Raw genomic sequence first — 17116 nt, 5'->3', positions numbered from 1 at the left:
CCTCTAAAAGCTAGTAGAGAAGGAGATAGGCGGATAGATTGGGGTAAGGAGTTCCATAGGCTTGGAGAGGCTCTGGAGAAGTCCTGGAGACGAGCATGGGAGCAGGTGATGAGAGAGCTAGAGAGTAGGAGGTCTTGAGAAGAGCGAAGAGAACGATTAGGTTGGTATTTAGAGACTAGGTCAGTGATGTAGCTGGGGGCAGAGTTGTGGATGGCTTTGTAGGTAGTAGTTAGTAGTTTGAATTTAATTCTTTGGGTGAGCGGAAGCCAGTGGAGGGATTGACAGAGAGGAGTAGCAGAGACAGAGCGGTTGGTAAGGTGGATAAGTCTGGCCGCAGCATTCATGATGGATTGAAGGGGGGTTAGAGTATGCAGCGGTAAGCCAATGAGAAGGGAATTGCAGTAATCAAGGCGAGAGATGACCAGGGAGTGAATTAAGAGCTTTGTGGCGTCATTGGTTAGAAAGGGGCGTATTTTGGAGATGTTGCGAAGGTTGAGGCGGCAAGATTTGGACAGTGATTGAACGTGAGGTTTAAAGGACAGTTCAGAGTCCAGGACTACACCTAGGACCTTGACATGTGGGGATGGGCTGATCAGTTCCTCGCTCATCCCTCTCCTTCATGGAACAGTCACTTTGCAACCACATTTTCCCCATAGTTTAGTCCTCCTGTTGCCCTTCCTATTCTTGTTGTAGTACCTCAGTCCCATGGTGCAATTATTTTCTAACCCCTTTACTACATGGTACAGACCCTCAGTCCCCCCACTTGGTTTTATCACAGGTGACTGTAGCCTCGTTTCCACTGAGCGGAACGGTTTGGGTCGGTACAGTTTGGAACGCTTAGAATGGTCCGGTCTATTCTGGTGAGCATTTCCACTGCAAGTCGGACCGTCGGGGGCCATACAGAATTTAGAAAAAATGCCTAGCGTGTCCACCAATCAGTGGAATGTATTGTAGCTTCGCCCTAACCAAACCGTTCCATTTTCTATGGCCCCACATCTGAAGCAGGACCCAGAATGGTGCGGTACGGTTCGGTTTTATGGCGCACTTTCATAATGGAATCACCCAAAATAGCATACCGATCTGCTCAGTGGAAACGAGCCATTAGTGACCCGTATACCGGTATGGTATTCTCTATTGTGACTGGGTCCGTTTTCTGTTCTCTCTCCCTGCTGACCTGATTCCTGGTTGTGTCCTGCTTATTACCTGGCTCCTGCTCTCATTCCACTATTTCATCCACTTACTACAACGTGCAATCATATAAAAAGCCCCTGAACCATAATCAGACGCTGTATAAACGACAATATTAAAGTGCTTTTCCTGACTGAAGTGGATTAAATAAACTTGCAATTACAATCACTGCTGAATCAACATGGCTTTTCAGAGCAGCAGTTGTCCCCACATAAGAAAACGTGTAATATCACAAAACGTTCTGCTTTTTCATCACTTGCATTGACTGAATTGTTGCTGCTAAATTCAGATCCTAATTGGACCTTTATGTAGAAAACATTTACTGGAGCTTGTGATTTGTTTTTTCATGTTCAGCAATTGCCATACTTTCAGATGGTTGCATTTTATAAATGGTACTGCTGTCAGAGCAGATTAATAACGAGATATGAAAAGAAAAATTGTTCTGGGGTCTGGGAAACCAATTCCTTTGTCCTGCAACAGAGCCTTGGATAGCAGTGAAAACTTGCTAACTCTGTTGTGGCTGAACTTACACTTTGAAACCAGTTATGTATTCATTACATTTATTCATTGTATTTCTACAGTAACTAGCATTAGAACCCCAACTGGCTGACCATTATCCTTTTTGTAGTGCCTTGTACAGCAGCGCTCAGATTAGGAGAGGCGGCAATGTGAGGCTATTGGGGCTTTATTCAATTGCATCTGCCTATAAGGAAAAATTCAGGACTAGTGTCCTCTGCCCCCCCCCCCAGCAATGTCCTCTACCCCATTCACGTCACCCTCCCCCAATCACACACATACACACAGGTGAAACCTAAGTGACGTGACTGTGGCGGTATGAGCACGATGGTGACCTGGATTGTGGTCCGCCATATAGTGATCCCTGGATTAGAGGGTTGGCAAAGCACGAACGTGTTTGCGATCTACCCATTGCCAGCCCATGGTCCATGTTTTTTTTCCTTTAAAGAGGATATCCGCCTTCCTACATGTTGTGTGGGCCTGTCCTGTGATCCAGCAGTTCTGGTCGGATGTGGTGAATGTCATCAATTCAGTGGGAGATTTGCATATAGACCTGAACCCGATTATACTGCTCCTTGGGATTTGCGATAATGTCATACCCAGCACACATAAGCGGCTGTTTGTATTCTATGCCTCCTTTTATGCTAGAAAGGCTATCCTGCTTAAGTGGAAGCAGCCGGAGCCCCCAACGGTCTCCCAGTGGAAAGCTCTTGTAGACGCCACCCTGCCCCTATATAAGCTTACGTATATGAACCGTAAATGTCCTAAGAAGTTCGAGAAGATATGGGGCGCCTGGACTAAAAATTGAAACTATGACCCTGCCACTGAAATTGTGACTCCTTGCTGTTGTCTGCCTCTGGGTTTTCTCCCATCCCTTCTCGCCCCGCCCCTCTGCCTCTTCCTTTCCCTGCCTGACCTCCTGCTCCCCCTTCTCTCTCTCTCTCTGCCCCCGCCTCTCCCTTTTCGTCCCTCCCTTCTCTCTATTGCCCCTCCTGGGGCCCCGCCATGGATCTATGCTGTGTGCTTCCGCCCACTGTCCAGGATGAAATGATATGAGTATGCTATGTAACTGTCAGGTGCTCAACTGAACCGTGTAGGCCCCTATCCTTGACTGTGCATAGTCTATAATGTATAGCTGCATTGTGTTATTTTTTTTGTTGTTTACTGTTTGTTGTATGTCTTTATGCTTCTCCTACTGGAGACAAATAAAAACTTTTCTTATAAAGAGGATATCCGCTGAAAAAAAAAAAATATTAAAAGTCAGCAGCTGCAAATACTGCAGCTGCTGACTTTTAATATCGGCACACTTGCCTGTCCTGGAGTCCAGCGCCGTCCGCAGCAGAGGACGAGCGATCGCTCGTCACTCTGCTGCGCCCCCCCCCCCATCCTCAGTGAGGGAACCAGGAAGTGAAGCGCTCCAGCTTCACTGCCCGATTCCCTATGGCGCATGCGCGAGTTGCGCTGCGCCTGCTGATTGGCTCCCGCTGTGCTCTGGGAGCTGAGTGTTCCCAGAGCACAACGGGGGGGGGGACGGGGACGATAGGTGATGTCCTGCCCGCAGTCTGCCCGCAGACTGTGGCCGGAAGTGGGTGGGGGGCAGCAGAGTGATGAGCGATCGCTCGTCCTCTGCTGCGGACGGCGCTGGACTCCAGGACAGGCAAGTGTGCCGATATTAAAAGTGACAGATCATGTGATGGCTGATTTACATTGTAGAAGAATTTGGTGCAGCAAGATTGGGTGTAATGGAAGACTATGCTGGTAGGAAGTCACCTAGTTAGAATAATTTAGCTGACAGGTTGCATCCCATCCTGCAGCATTCGCTAATAATCGGCAAGAAAATGTACAGCCCACTTCTCATCTTAATTCCTAAATCCTCTTAATTGTGACTTCAGAACTATTCAGCTTTCAGGCTTTTTATAGAAATTCCTTAGGCGTCTTTCCAGACGCTGTCAGTCCATCACAAAACCGTGACCTGAAGTTTGTATTTATGTACACATCTCTGCAGAGTTTCTGCACAATTTAACATGTTTTTATTGGGAAAAAAAATCTCTGTTCCAGAAGCCAACTAGATTTTAGCAAAAAAACACACTATAAACTTACAGTGGATCTGTGCCCAGACATTGGCCATTAAACCGCAGAAACAAACGGGACTTTGTGCTTTGGAAAGAGAAAATGAAACACTACAGATATACGTGCTTAGGTCAAATTTTATGAATCAGGTTTACATATGTCTAGGAGTTTGAAAAACATCCAGTGTGCATGAGGCCTAAAACACACCGTCCCTGACCTCTGAAGCGGCAGGTATTGTGGGGGGGTTCACCCTCAAAGAGCACAGCAGAGGCGCTAAAATCACAACTCTCTCCATACGTCCTCTCCCAGTAGTGACTTTTTAGCCTGTCGGCCTTTATTATAATTGAACATCAAGTGTTTCTAAGCTGTTAGAAAGCAAATTAAATCCAAGTTTAGGGCCCTTACACATTGGCAATATCCATTCCCATTGGTAGGGATCTGTATACATGAACAGATCCCCTGCTGAATCAGTTGAACAGTAAAAGTGACATCTGTGTCCATTCAGTTTTGGCCTCCTGGAGTTTTACAGTTAGGTCTATGGGCCATTGAATATAAACGGACATGCATCCATTTACATGGTTGCCTCAGATCTGTCATGTTTATGTTTAAAAAACAGAAAAGGACGCAGATCTTTTTCTTTTTGGACCTAGGCAGACTCTGAGGTAATCAGATTTAAAAAGGTGCACAGCTGTTTACATCCACTCGCCCATAGACCTAAATAAGGGCTCGTTCACACAGGCGACCCGTTCAGGTCCGCCTGACAGTTTTTTAGGCGGACCTGAACGGGCGCTCCGTGCTCCTCTATGGAGCCACGGATGTCAGCGGTGATGCCCGCTGACATCCGACCCGCTCAGATTCACCAATGTGTGACGGAGGAAAAACCTACTTTTCCATCCGTCGATCGGATCGGGTAAACACGGACAGACGGTCCGTGTTCATCTGATCCCCCCATAGGGGAGAGTGGAGAAAAGACAGGGCGGTCCATGTACAGTGTGCGGGGACCGCCCTGTCATCTGCCAGCTCAGCGGGGATCAACGGAGCGATCCCTACTGAGCAAGCGGAGGTTCACGGGGCGGATCATTACTGATCCGCCCCGTGTTAAAGGGGCCTTAGGGATTTTGTTCAGATTTGCCTGAAAAACTGACAGGTGAATCTGATTGGACTGCCTGTGTGAAAGGCGCCTATGATCTTTTGAGATTTCATTCCTCCACAGTACAAGCAGTTACTGAGGTAGACAAATATTTTTGTAAAGCTCATTTACTTAGAATGTGTAAAAACTTTAATGGCACTAGCCTGTCCACAGATGGGTTTTAATACTAGACTTCTTCTGCATCATTTTCCTATTGTTACAATTGCAGGCCTGGTTTGATTAGTTTGGTGTGGAGGAACTCAAGTGGTCTGCACAGAGCCCTGATCTCAACCCTACTGATCACCTAAAGCAGGGGTCTCCAAACATTCTAAACAAAGGGCCGGTTTATTGTCCTTCAGACTCTTGGAGGGCCGGACTTTGGCCAGCAGGAGTGAATTTTTTTCTGGCATCAGTGGGAGTAAACATCTGGTATTAGGGGGAGGAATAGTGGCCCACTGCTGGAATTATACGGATGAATAGTGCCCCATTACTGGTGTCAGTGGAAGAAATGGTGCTCCATTGTCGGTGTCAGGTGGCAGAATAGTGTTTTGTATCAGTGGGAGGGATAGTGCTCCAAGGGCCGGATAAAGGCAAGCAAAGGGCCTCAGTTTGGAGACCACTGACCTAAAAGATGAATTGGAACGCAGAATGGGATACCCGGCAAGGTCATGTAGGGATGATAATCGGGTATCTACAGACTTTTTTGTCCATATAGTGTAGATTTTCCTTTATTACTGCAACCATCAGAATGTAGTTGCAGGTCTATCAAACCGTCTGCTGTCCTTGTATTAAATTACAGCTCTGTCCTTCTATGTGATATTTTCCTACAATACCTTCTCTCTGATTCTTCTGATTATTTGCATTTACTGATAGATTTTATCGGTGGATTATAGAACAAACCCAGGGCTTTTTTTCTTATTGAATAGGTGCAAAAATTCCCCCTTTCTGAGTCAACTATTGTCTCCGACCCCTACCCATCTCCAAGCACCATTTATAGATTCCCTCTCATACCCACCTCTCAGTAACGCCCCTTTTAGAGAATGCAGAGCCAAGTATCATTTTGTGGTGTTAAGTAATTTTATATGGAATTTGTTAATAACAAGAAAAGCGGTAAAATAGATCTCCTGCAGCCAGCAGCAATAGACCCTGCCCATCAATAACAGATTTCCCCCAGCAACTAGGGCTGAAACAACTAATCGATTAATCGACAACTAATCGATTATGAAATTAATCGATTACGATTTTCATAATCGATTAATCGGCCAGTAACATAATGGGGTTAAAAAAATAAAAAAAATTAGCCCTTTAGGGCCCTTTCACACGCACGGACAAATGGTCCGTTTATTACAAGTCCGTTTACGGACTTGTAATGTATCCCTATGGGATTGCAGACGTTAGCGGATGATGCATCCGCTAACGTCCGCAACTATCCGCGTCCGCAAAGATCCGCTTTTGCAGACGGAAGAAAACCCTATTTTTCTTCCGTCTGGCGGAACGGATCGGATGAATACGGACACACGCTCCGTATTCATCCGATTCCCCATAGGAGAGAGTGGAGGAGAGACAGGGCGGTCTCTGCACTGTGTGCGGGTACCGCCCTGTCCGCCGACAGCTCAGCGGGGATTTACGGAGGAATCCCCGCTGAGCCAAACGGGCTAATGGCGCGGATCAATTACGCTTACCCTTATAGTACAAAAATAGCAAATCTCTACTGTAAATATTACTTTCTCTGTCCCACAGTAAAAAATTAACCCCTTACAGTAGGGATTATTTGCTCTTTTTGTACTAATTTTCGTTTTTTTAACCCCATTGTGTTACTAAACATCTGAGGCCGGGTCACACCTTTTTCAGCTGCTGTGTATTTGGAAAGGGCAAGGACTTTTTTTTTTTTAATGCAAAACGGTGCTATTTTGTTTTTGTTTTTTTGGTTCAATATACTTCAATGGAGAAGCTGCAGAAAAACATTTTTGTGGCAATTTGTGTTTTATAATCTGCCCAACAACAAATTGGGCAAAAAAAAAGGCAAATCGCAGTAATTTTTTTTTTTAAGGTTATTAACCGATTATTCGATTAATCAAAACAATAATCGGCCAACTAATCGATTATGAAAATAATCATTAGTTGCAGCCCTACCAGCAACTATGGAGCCCTGCAAAAAAAAAAATACCACCCCAGCAACAATAGACCTTGAACAGCAACAATGGATCTCCCAGCAGCCGTCATCAATAAGCCCCTCCCAACAACAATTGACCCCCCAGAAACATGTGTTTTTCCCTAACCTATCTCTAGCCTTAATAAAGGCTTGTAGCGTTGTCAAATTTTTTTTTGTGTACACTTACCTGTCTTCAGCCGCACTTCCGGGTCTTCGTCCTTGCGGGGAGTGGGCATGTCGCTCCTTTTCCCCGACGTGGAGCTCTGCATAGATGATTGACGTGCGCGTCATCGCCTTCCGAAAATATCCGGGGTCTTGGCTCTTTACGGCGCTATACGGCGCCTGCGCCTACCGTGTAGAGCTGACTGCGCAGGTGCCGTAAAGTGCCGAGTCCCACTCGAATATTTTCGGAAGGCGATGACGCGCACGTCACTCATCTATGCAGAGCTTAGGAACGCCTACTCCCCGGGGGAGCGAGAACCCGGAAGCCGGGTGAAAACGACGGAAAAAGGTAAGTACAGACCGAGAAAAAAAAAATCCAGCATACTGTTGATGTCAGCAGTATGCTGGATAGAACATTTTTTTATTTTTTTAGGGTGAACCCCCGCTTTAAGTACTGGAGGTGCCGGAACTGTGTTCCCTCGCGTTCCCGCTGAAAAAAAGCTCTCATTGAAATAGAAAGTTATATCTTTCCTCTTCCAGATGCTAATATTTCAGTGTTGTGTTCTGTAGTGTGATATGGAAACACACTATGATGTTTCTTTCCAGGAAGCAGTGCACTCTGGGAATACAATACAGAATTGCACTGACCCAGTACTCTCAGCACCTCTTTAACAATTTAACATGTACATAAAAGCTTTTTAGAACTGCAGTCCAAAAAGCATATTTTTAAATGTCATGATGCATATAGAGAAATTTATCGTTCATGCTTTCCGCCTAGCTGTTTGCCTCAGTTGTGAGTTTGAAGGTCAAGACTAGGATTTGCACATTGATGCATCAGGACTACAGAACTCGGCTATAACAATTGGAGAAAAGAAAGGCGGGGGCGCTCTCTGCGCCACCAAATAAAATGAGCTGCTAGTTTTCTGAACCAGCTTATAAATAGAAGACACAAGTCTGATTGGTGACTGTAGACCAGGGGGGGTCAACTCTCTTGGTATGGGGGGGCCTCAAGTGCACCAAAGGGCCACACATAAAATTGAGTGAATATTAATTTAGCACCAGGGCTGTAGATCAGTAACACACACAGTGTTGGCATGGGAATCTCTCCTGCCGAGCCATTGTCTTCTCCCGCCAAGGGAATCTGTCCCCATCAGGAGAAGACAGTGTAGGAGCTGCAAGTGATAATTGCAAGAGAATCCGGCAGCTTGGTACAATCAGCCTGCCCATTAACAGTTCATATCTCGCCCGATTTTCTGCTGAGCTGGTCGAGCTTCGAACCGTATATGGCTGGCCTAAGAGTTAATTTTTGCATTTAACAGATCTGATGAAGGGTGAGATTATTGTAAATCTGTTTATGTAACGGCTGTTTTGTTTCATGGGTTTCTGAGGTTTGTCTTTGTAGAGGTCTGAGCAGTCTCTATGAACCATCATGTTCTATAATTCTGCTTGCTGTATTCGGCTCTGTGATTCTTCCTCATCAGTTTAATAATTACTGTCTCTGCATTCCTCAGATGTAATAAGTGTTTACTGAATGTCAGTTGAGTGCAGAAGAATGAGCTTGGGACTAAAGGTAATAATCTAAGTCATCCTGTCTACATAGCCAACCTTAGAGAGCAGGTATCCAGAAACCCAGTCAGAGCGGATAGAAGAATAGCCATATGTGTCATTTGTAATTTGTATTCGGTACTTTAAATATCACTAAATGGAGATTGAATAAGGCTAGGTTCAAACCTACAAGTGCAACTGATCGCCTGTGTTCCTGCGCATCGTGTGTAGAGCAACCCAATACCTTGGATTTTCGTCATTTGGAGGGATTTACTCTCACCGTCTATTGTGGCTGAGGGACAGAAAGTAAAGAGAAATCTAATGGCACACAGATGGTGAAAAGATGGAAACAATTGTTTTGGTCTTTAGTTCTACTATAAATTAACTGTTACATTGCCTATCTAGTCTGACTGATCACCAGCCCAGCGGCCAACTTCAGGAGCTCACATGGCAAGCTGGCAATGCTGCTTATTGCGATGGAGTTGATCAGCGTTGTCAGCCTGCAACACAGGAAGTGTTGGTTCTGACAGAAAAGGAAAGAAAATCCCAAATTTTGGATTGCCACTGGACCAGGAATATATGGGAAATATTCCAGTAGCTCTGTTGATCCTGATAACCAGGGATTCCCTGACTTTGGAGAGATTTTAATACCCAGATTGCAAAAATATTAACATTGCCTCTGAGCATAAGTCGGATCAGTTAAGATGCTGATCCGACTTGGATATGACTTCAATGATATTCAATAGGCTGAAATCAGACCAAAGTAGTGCAGGAACCTTTTCCAAATTCGAGCCAACACAAGTCAGACCAGTTAAGATGGCTTTCATAGGGAACCATTGATTATACAGGTCATGCGACATGTGCTCTCAAAGTCGGAGCGTATGTCACACTAGTGTGAACCGGGCCTTAAAGTTGCAGCAACTTCAAAGTAGTTCAAGCACTACTTTGGTCTGAATTTCATGCAGCCATAGACTTCAATATTAACCCTCAGAAGTTGCAAATAAAAATTGTACCTGAGTGTTATACACGCAACTTGTGTGCAATAGTTGTCCATTATCACTGGTCAGAGCCAAAGTCGTATTAAAGTTGCACCCAAGTTGTACTCTTAAGTCTGCACAACTTTGGAGTCGTACAAGTGTGAATGGAGCCTTAAAGCAGACTTCACTTAAAAGTGAAAGTACCGCTAATCTACCTCTCCAATTCCCCCTTGCCTAGGAGAGAATTACACAAGTTTGGCCCTCCCCTGTCTGCAACCTTCTGGAACATGTCACATATCCCAGTAGACTGCCAGATCAACTTGGCAGTGCGATTTCAGCCATGCGCAGTGGGGAGCTGGCTTGTGAAACTGCATAAAGCACAGCCACGATGACGACGCCAGGGATCCGAACACCAGTGAGGAACTGGCCTTGGTGAAAACGCGATTGACTTCTGGGCTGGGGAGTGTCTATTTCTTAAAAGTCAGAAACTGCTGATTTAATAAAAAAAAAAAAAAGATGGTGTTCCTCCATAAAGTTAAATCGAACTTGGAGTAAAGCTGACCATGGATGGATCTGGTTTGTTTTCTTTCAGTTAGGGCCCTTTCACATGGGCGGACGAACGTTTACGGACTTGTAATGTATCCCTATGGGATTGTGGACGTTGGCGATCCGCGTCCGCAAAGATCCGCTTTTTCAGACGGAAGAAAACCCTATTTTTCTTCCGTCTGGCGGAACGGATCGTATTCATCCGATTCCCCATAGGGGAGAGCGGAGGAAAGACAGGGCGGTCTCTGCACAGTGTGCGGGGACCGCCCTGTCCGCCGACAGCTCAGCAGGGATTTACGGATTATCCCCGCTGAGCCGACGGACACACACGGGGCGGATCAATACGGATCCGCTCCGTGTGAAAGGGCTCTTAGGGTTGAAGGAAAGAACTGACCCGACTCTCCCCATCAACACATTTTATATGGATGAATCCTTCCCGCTGTGTCATTGTATTCCAACAGCAAGAAGACTCCCCTGCCATCAGAATACACAGATCAGCACTGCAGCCTATTGCCTGTGGCGCTGATCGAGCGAAAATACAGTATCCTGACAGGGCAGTTGAACAGAAGTTGATCGGTAGATTAGCCACACGTGGAACAAAATGAATTTCGATCCATGTATAGCCAGCTTTAGTCTTTAATCCTTGCCTACTCAAACAATTCTGCTTTAAATAGATGAGTATTCAGAGTATGATTGGCTTTTATCAACCATATACTATTTCTGGTGGCCCTAAGGGGCTGCTTGGGGTTCCTGGAACAATGATCCATTTCCATCTTCTAGATAGGAACCCCTGATCTTTTTAGCTATCTGTAAAGTTTGATTTTCCCATCACTAATATAGGGCGCATTTCCAGTGACCATCACACTAATGTACCATTTGCTGTAGATTTAGTAATTATTAGTAGGGTTTCCCTGTGACTGCAACATTTTATTTAGGGTTCCTTTTGTGTTAAGAAGTTTGATAAAGACTGTCATAAGGGCTTGTGTAATTTTGGGCTTTTGCATTTAATTTTTTGAAGCGTGCGTAATGCCAAGTCTTCAAGTTTTAGTTTAGTTTATATGGGTGGTGTGGATGACCATTAACACGTGCATTCAGATACAAAACGGAGCATTTGGGAACAACATAAGTCCCCACGTCTGTGTGTCTGTCTCTGCATTCTCTTGATGTTATCAGATCAGTGGTGTCGGCTCCCCAGTATTCAGTATATACATTTGTGCACGATAATAGAGGCCCATTAAAAATTCTACAGGTCTCATACCAGTAAGGAACAGCCAATCAGCCTAATGAGCTGTATTACACTGTCATCTACATGATGAAATTCTGCGGGCCTGAGTGTAATTGTATTTGTGCTGCAGTATTCCAGTGATGAAGAGATTGTAAGCAGAATGAGTTGCTTATACTCTGTCTCGTCCTCTTCATCCTGAAATGTCAGCTCTGGTAAATGAGGCTGAGTACAGCCACCAGGCCAGGACATCCCTGGAGATAGACCGCAGAGAGGTGACATCTCCTGATCTAATGATGTGACATCGGGGGACTGATCACAGAGGGACCAGAGAGGATGGAACAGCATGTCATGCGAGCAGAGGACCAGAACCGATGCAAGAATACTGGGAAATTTGTCAGTTACTCTGAGGTGATCGCTGATTCTCTCTCATGTCTCTAAAGCGTGTTATCTGTTGCCGTGAGTAACATAGACACTTCTATATGAAGGCTGACAATGGTAGGTTTAGGGGTTGTGCGTCGGTGCTTTGTGAGCAGAGAACGCTGCAGGGGCTGGCGACGTTCATCTGCGCTCTGTGTATGATTTGTGACATGCTCCGTCTGACCGAATATTAGTGAATATTATACGCATGATGGTTTCTCAGGATTGTAATGTGCCTTGAGCTGGATAATGCTTCCCTCCTATCCTCTCAGTACATTGTATTGTGAACATTCCTGATCCAAGAAAAAAATGTTGTGCACCATCTCTGCCTTCCTATATCCTTCCATCTACCCTAAATGTCCATGACGGATGCCAACTCTGCTTATTATTTATGTACACAGCTACAAAATCTGCAGATTTACAGTGTATTCATAGTTGTATTCTTTTATCTTGTTTCCAAAAGCAGATGTGAATTCAGATAGGGTCATCATGCTGGCCAGTTTGTCTTCCTGGACATTAGAGCAGGGGTGACCTCCTGAGCATGAGAAAAGATGGTGAGGTGAATGATGAGAGAGTAATCCCAATATGTAGACAGGATGCTGAGTTCTGCACATTAATACACTCCATTACATCACAGCCGGGCCTCTGGCGAGAGCCGATTGGGAGAGAACAGGAGGCTGGGAACTACTAAGATGGACTGTGGCCAGCAGCAAAAAGATTTCCCTTCACCCTCCCTTCTGCTCTACAGATGGGCTCATTGTCTGTCTACATCCAATTTTTACTCTTTGGGGGAGAGATCTGCTGACTACAAAAAATTAGTTTTGTCCATCTTGATTTTATTTTCTAAAGAAGTAAAAATATCGCAAGTTTACTGAAACCCGAACCAGCCCAGTCTGTCTGGAAATCCCATGGTGACAATTTATCATGACATAAAATATAATCGGAGGAAATGAGGTCCTGGTGACAGGTTCCCTTTTATGAATGTTCCCTCGATGAGCTGCTAATTAGTGCGAGACATTTTCAGTTAGTGTAGCAGCCTGATAGACGATGAACAGAATCTGTGGGTAAAACGTGGTGATTTTTGCCAATCCTGGGTTGTCTTCTTGCCCCTTGTACACACAGCCATCTGAAGTGTCTTCTTTACAGTGACTGCTGCTGACAGCAATATGATAGATCAGCAGTGAAGTGACAAATGAGCCTTTGTTAATAGGTAACATTCAAGCAAACATGAATTAAGGGTTATTTATATCTCCTTCGGGCGCACATGCTGTCAGAATCTTTTTATTTAAAGCAGATCTGTGGAGCTCAAGATGTGAATGAATAGATCCAAAGGAAGAACATTGTCTGGAAGATACCTATGTCACGCTTTGTACGTCTCACTACAGCAGCACAATTGTTTGATTTATTAAACCTCGATCATTGAAGAATGTGTCCGTTTCCTCTAATGACCAGGAAGACTTTACATTTTAAATTCTAATCTACTTTGAAAATGGGACCAACAGCTCCTCTTTTCTTTAGTGGATTCTGAGTGATTTAATAAAGATTCAATCTACTACCATGGTTGTTCTGCTCATATTTAGCATCATTTTGTTTGCCTGATATTAAAGGTGAACCTCAATAGTATACTGCAGTGTAACCTTACAGTCCCATTAATACAAGGGATGGACGTGGCCTACTTTTTTGTAATGTTCATCCCAGTAGAAGGCTTCACCCTACTTCCACTTTCATGTGCTTGCTGGTGATGTGTCCACTTTGGTACTAACTGTTACCAAGACCAAAGTTACAAGGCTAGGAAGTTCCAAGATGATAACTACTCCCAGAAGGAAACAAGAATGTACATGTCCTTAAAGTGTATCTGTGGTCAAAATGTAAAATCATATAATCATTTCCACATTGTATTCCAGTTTTTTAAAGCTTACTACTGTTAAAGCGGAACTACACTGCATCTGAGCACCACAAACTAAAAAATAGGGCTGTTACTGATTAAAATTTTCGTGTTCGATTTAATCGATCATTTTTCTGATCACCACCATGTATAGTCCCCACGTTAATATCCACAGACATCTCCCCCCACGTTAATATCCACAGACATCTCCCCCCCCACTGTAATATCCACAAACATCTCCTCCCACGTTAATATCCACAGACATCTCCCCCCACTGTAATATCCACAGACATCTCCCCCCACTGTAATATCCACAGACATCTCCCCCCACTGTAATATCCACAGACATCTCCCCCCACTGTAATATCCACAGACATCTCCCCCCACTGTAATATCCACAGACATCTCCCCCACTGTAATATCCACAGACATCTCCCCCCACTGTAATATCCACAGACATCTCCCCCCACTGTAATATCCACAGACATCTCCCCCCACTGTAATATCCACAGACATCTCCCCCCACTGTAATATCCACAGACATCTCCCCCCACTGTAATATCCACAGACATCTCCCCCCACTGTAATATCCACAGACATCTCCCCCCACTGTAATATCCACAGACATCTCCCCCCACTGTAATATCCACAGACATCTCCCCCCACGTTAATATCCACAGACATCTTCCCCCACTGTATAGGAAGATTAGTGCTTTCTTAGTCTTAGCAGAGAAGCCGGCCGAACACAAGCAGTTGAGGCCGGGTGATGATGTCAGCGCGCCGCTATAGGCCCCCGCTCCGGGAGCTAGGCCAACGCTGCGGCTTTTCCTATGGCCGAGGCAGCAGCGAAGCTCCGCGGATCAGTGATGTGCAGATCCGCATATGGTGATCCGTTCGGATCACGGATCATTTACGATCTGTTGCACCACTAGTATTGATCGAAAAATTAATTCTTAATCAAGGAATTAATCTTTAATTTCCACAGCCCTACTAAAAAACGCTATTTTATGTTTTTTTTTTTATATTCAAAGCAAACTAGCCCATCCATTCATGTCTCCATGCTTTATTTTGCTGAGACATCACCCTCCTAGCGTTTCTGGCTGTGGTCATCTTGAGTAAGGGCAGATGATTCATGTAGCATTTAATTCCTGGAATCCATCATGCGCTCCTTCCGTCCTGAAGACTCTTGGGATGTATGGCATTTACCTAGGCAGGAAGTAGCTGAAGAAATGTAATGCTGTTTAAAATGTAACCACTTGCCACAAAATCACGTAACTGTACGTCATTCTTCTACAAGTAGTTATACGGGGGGTTAAGCCTGCAGCTGTGCCGTTTTTTTGGAGCCAACGGTTGGCTTTCTTATGATGACAATCTACCCAGGCTCTCTCGTCAGATTTTTTAAAATGTCAGTATTAAAAGCATTAATAAATGCCACGTTTGGCTGTTTTGAAGTGCAAAGGAGGAATTTGGGGTCTTGTAGACCCCACCATTGTTTGGGCACATGCTGAAGTAATGAACCTTTAATCGCTTGCTAAGATTTCTCAGAGACTCCAGTGGTGTCCCTGCCTCTGCTCAGTTGTACTTGTCCACTGCAGCCTCTCACTGTTCATACATAAGAGGTTGGGGCTTTTCAGGACTGTCAAAATGTTTTTTTTTTATTCCAAGTTTATGAATTAAACAAGTAGCTTGCTATGGGGGCACTTGGCAGGGGGGTAGAGCCCAGAGCACCGGCGAGGGACGAGAATTAGGACTGCTTTGTGCAAAACTCTTACACAAAGCAGGTAAGTATGACGTTTGTTATTTTATTTAAGCTTTGTCTCGGTGTAGAGGAAGGTGCCATGAGCTGTTTAGCTACCTCAGCTGTATATTGTATTGTCTGAATGGAATGCTAGTGTCAGTATCTGATCAATCTCTTTTATTTACATTTTTTCCCCAGATTTGAATTTTTTGGCAGCGATGAAATAATCCCCTTCCAGCCAGGTGAAATCCTTTGTGGTAAGTTTAATAATGTTACATTTGTTCAGATGTGCCTCTGTCATATCCTATGTTCCTGTGAGTACAGCATCTCATTCAGCGTGATCCATTTCTTATACATAATCTCCGAGGAGCAGTTCTTCTATTTCCCCTGAAATCCTAACAGACCGTTGGCATTTTTCCCTTGATCCCTACAAATACTAAAAGAACGTGTCCGATTGGCTGGCCTCTATTTATATCTTGTAAGCAGGGTGCATCTAACATACTGTATTCTCTTGTGTGCTGATATTCATACAGCAGAACAAATCCCATAGGCCGGGTAACAATCATGACTACAAGAATTACAGCCGATTCCTTCAGTGGCTGTCCACGTTCCATAACCTCCACCTCCCAGTAGACCTCCGAATCCAGCATGATTGTGTCCACAAATATTATTGTCTAGGAGAATTCTCCATTCATTCCTCCGCAGTGCTATTTAGAAGGCAGACTAGAAGTGGAGTCCTAACAAGAGGTGAAGACTTTCTGTATTGCAGTTTTTAATTTGCAACATTCAAACAAATTACATTTTATGGGATGTTATAAAAATGATAATTTTGCAAATTATTTTCTTCTGGCTGCTCAGTTCATCTCAGTCTCTGGTGGTGTGCAGAGGCAGCGGACTCGGAGGAGATGTTAGGAAGGGGAATGATTTATTTTACCACTGACCTAGAAAAAGAAGAAATTAACTCTGTCACTCTCACTTCTGCTTCATGGCTGACAATTCTACTAGACCCTCATAATCTACCTCATTATCAACACCGCCTAAAGAAATTTGGGTGCTTTAAAATGCAACTCCAGCCAAGCAGATGAATGCACGGTTACATAAATGTATTTAAATTGTTATAACTGCTACAATATTGTCCGTTCTGTTAAGCCTGTCATGTGATTCACACTTCACAAGCAAGACGGTTGCATCACTTTGCACTAGTGCAGCTTCCTGTGCCTCATCCCAGCATGCCTATTGTGGTAGAAATGAGGATTACTGTACTGGTAAGGTCATCCTGTCTAGTAACCCCACCAGCTCTTCTGAAATAAGAGGGTTTGTAATGGGTTACTTTTGACAATTGGAGTTCCAGATTATCCTGCTTGTGAAATGGAAATCTTGCAATTTAGCTTTTTTTGTCCCATGTTAAATATAGCTACATGAAAGCTGTGTTGCTACATCTCTTTACTTTGTTGTGTGCTGACTGGTAAATAATGGGAATGCTTTAAAACAGTATTAAAGTGGAGTTCCACCTATTTAAAGTTAGCAGCTACAAAAAGTGTAGCTGCTGACTTTTAATAATCGGAC

General features: G+C 44.3%; 1 protein-coding gene across 1 annotated transcript in view; it reads left to right on the top strand.

The window, feature by feature from the left end:
- The window catches only part of ARHGAP32 (Rho GTPase activating protein 32), a 298438-nt gene that overhangs the window by 80811 nt on the left and 200511 nt on the right, over positions 1-17116 (top strand). Inside the window, exon 3 of the mRNA XM_040326218.1 lies at positions 15749-15807. The gene's annotated coding sequence lies outside the window, so the exon portion shown is untranslated. The remainder of the gene's footprint in view (positions 1-15748; positions 15808-17116) is intronic.

The sequence above is a fragment of the Rana temporaria genome, chromosome 10 (assembly GCF_905171775.1).
Source record: "Rana temporaria chromosome 10, aRanTem1.1, whole genome shotgun sequence".
NCBI classification, from domain to species: domain Eukaryota; kingdom Metazoa; phylum Chordata; class Amphibia; order Anura; family Ranidae; genus Rana; species Rana temporaria.
The sequence above is the reverse complement of the archived record's forward strand: the minus strand, read 5'-3'. Positions and strand labels throughout refer to the sequence as shown.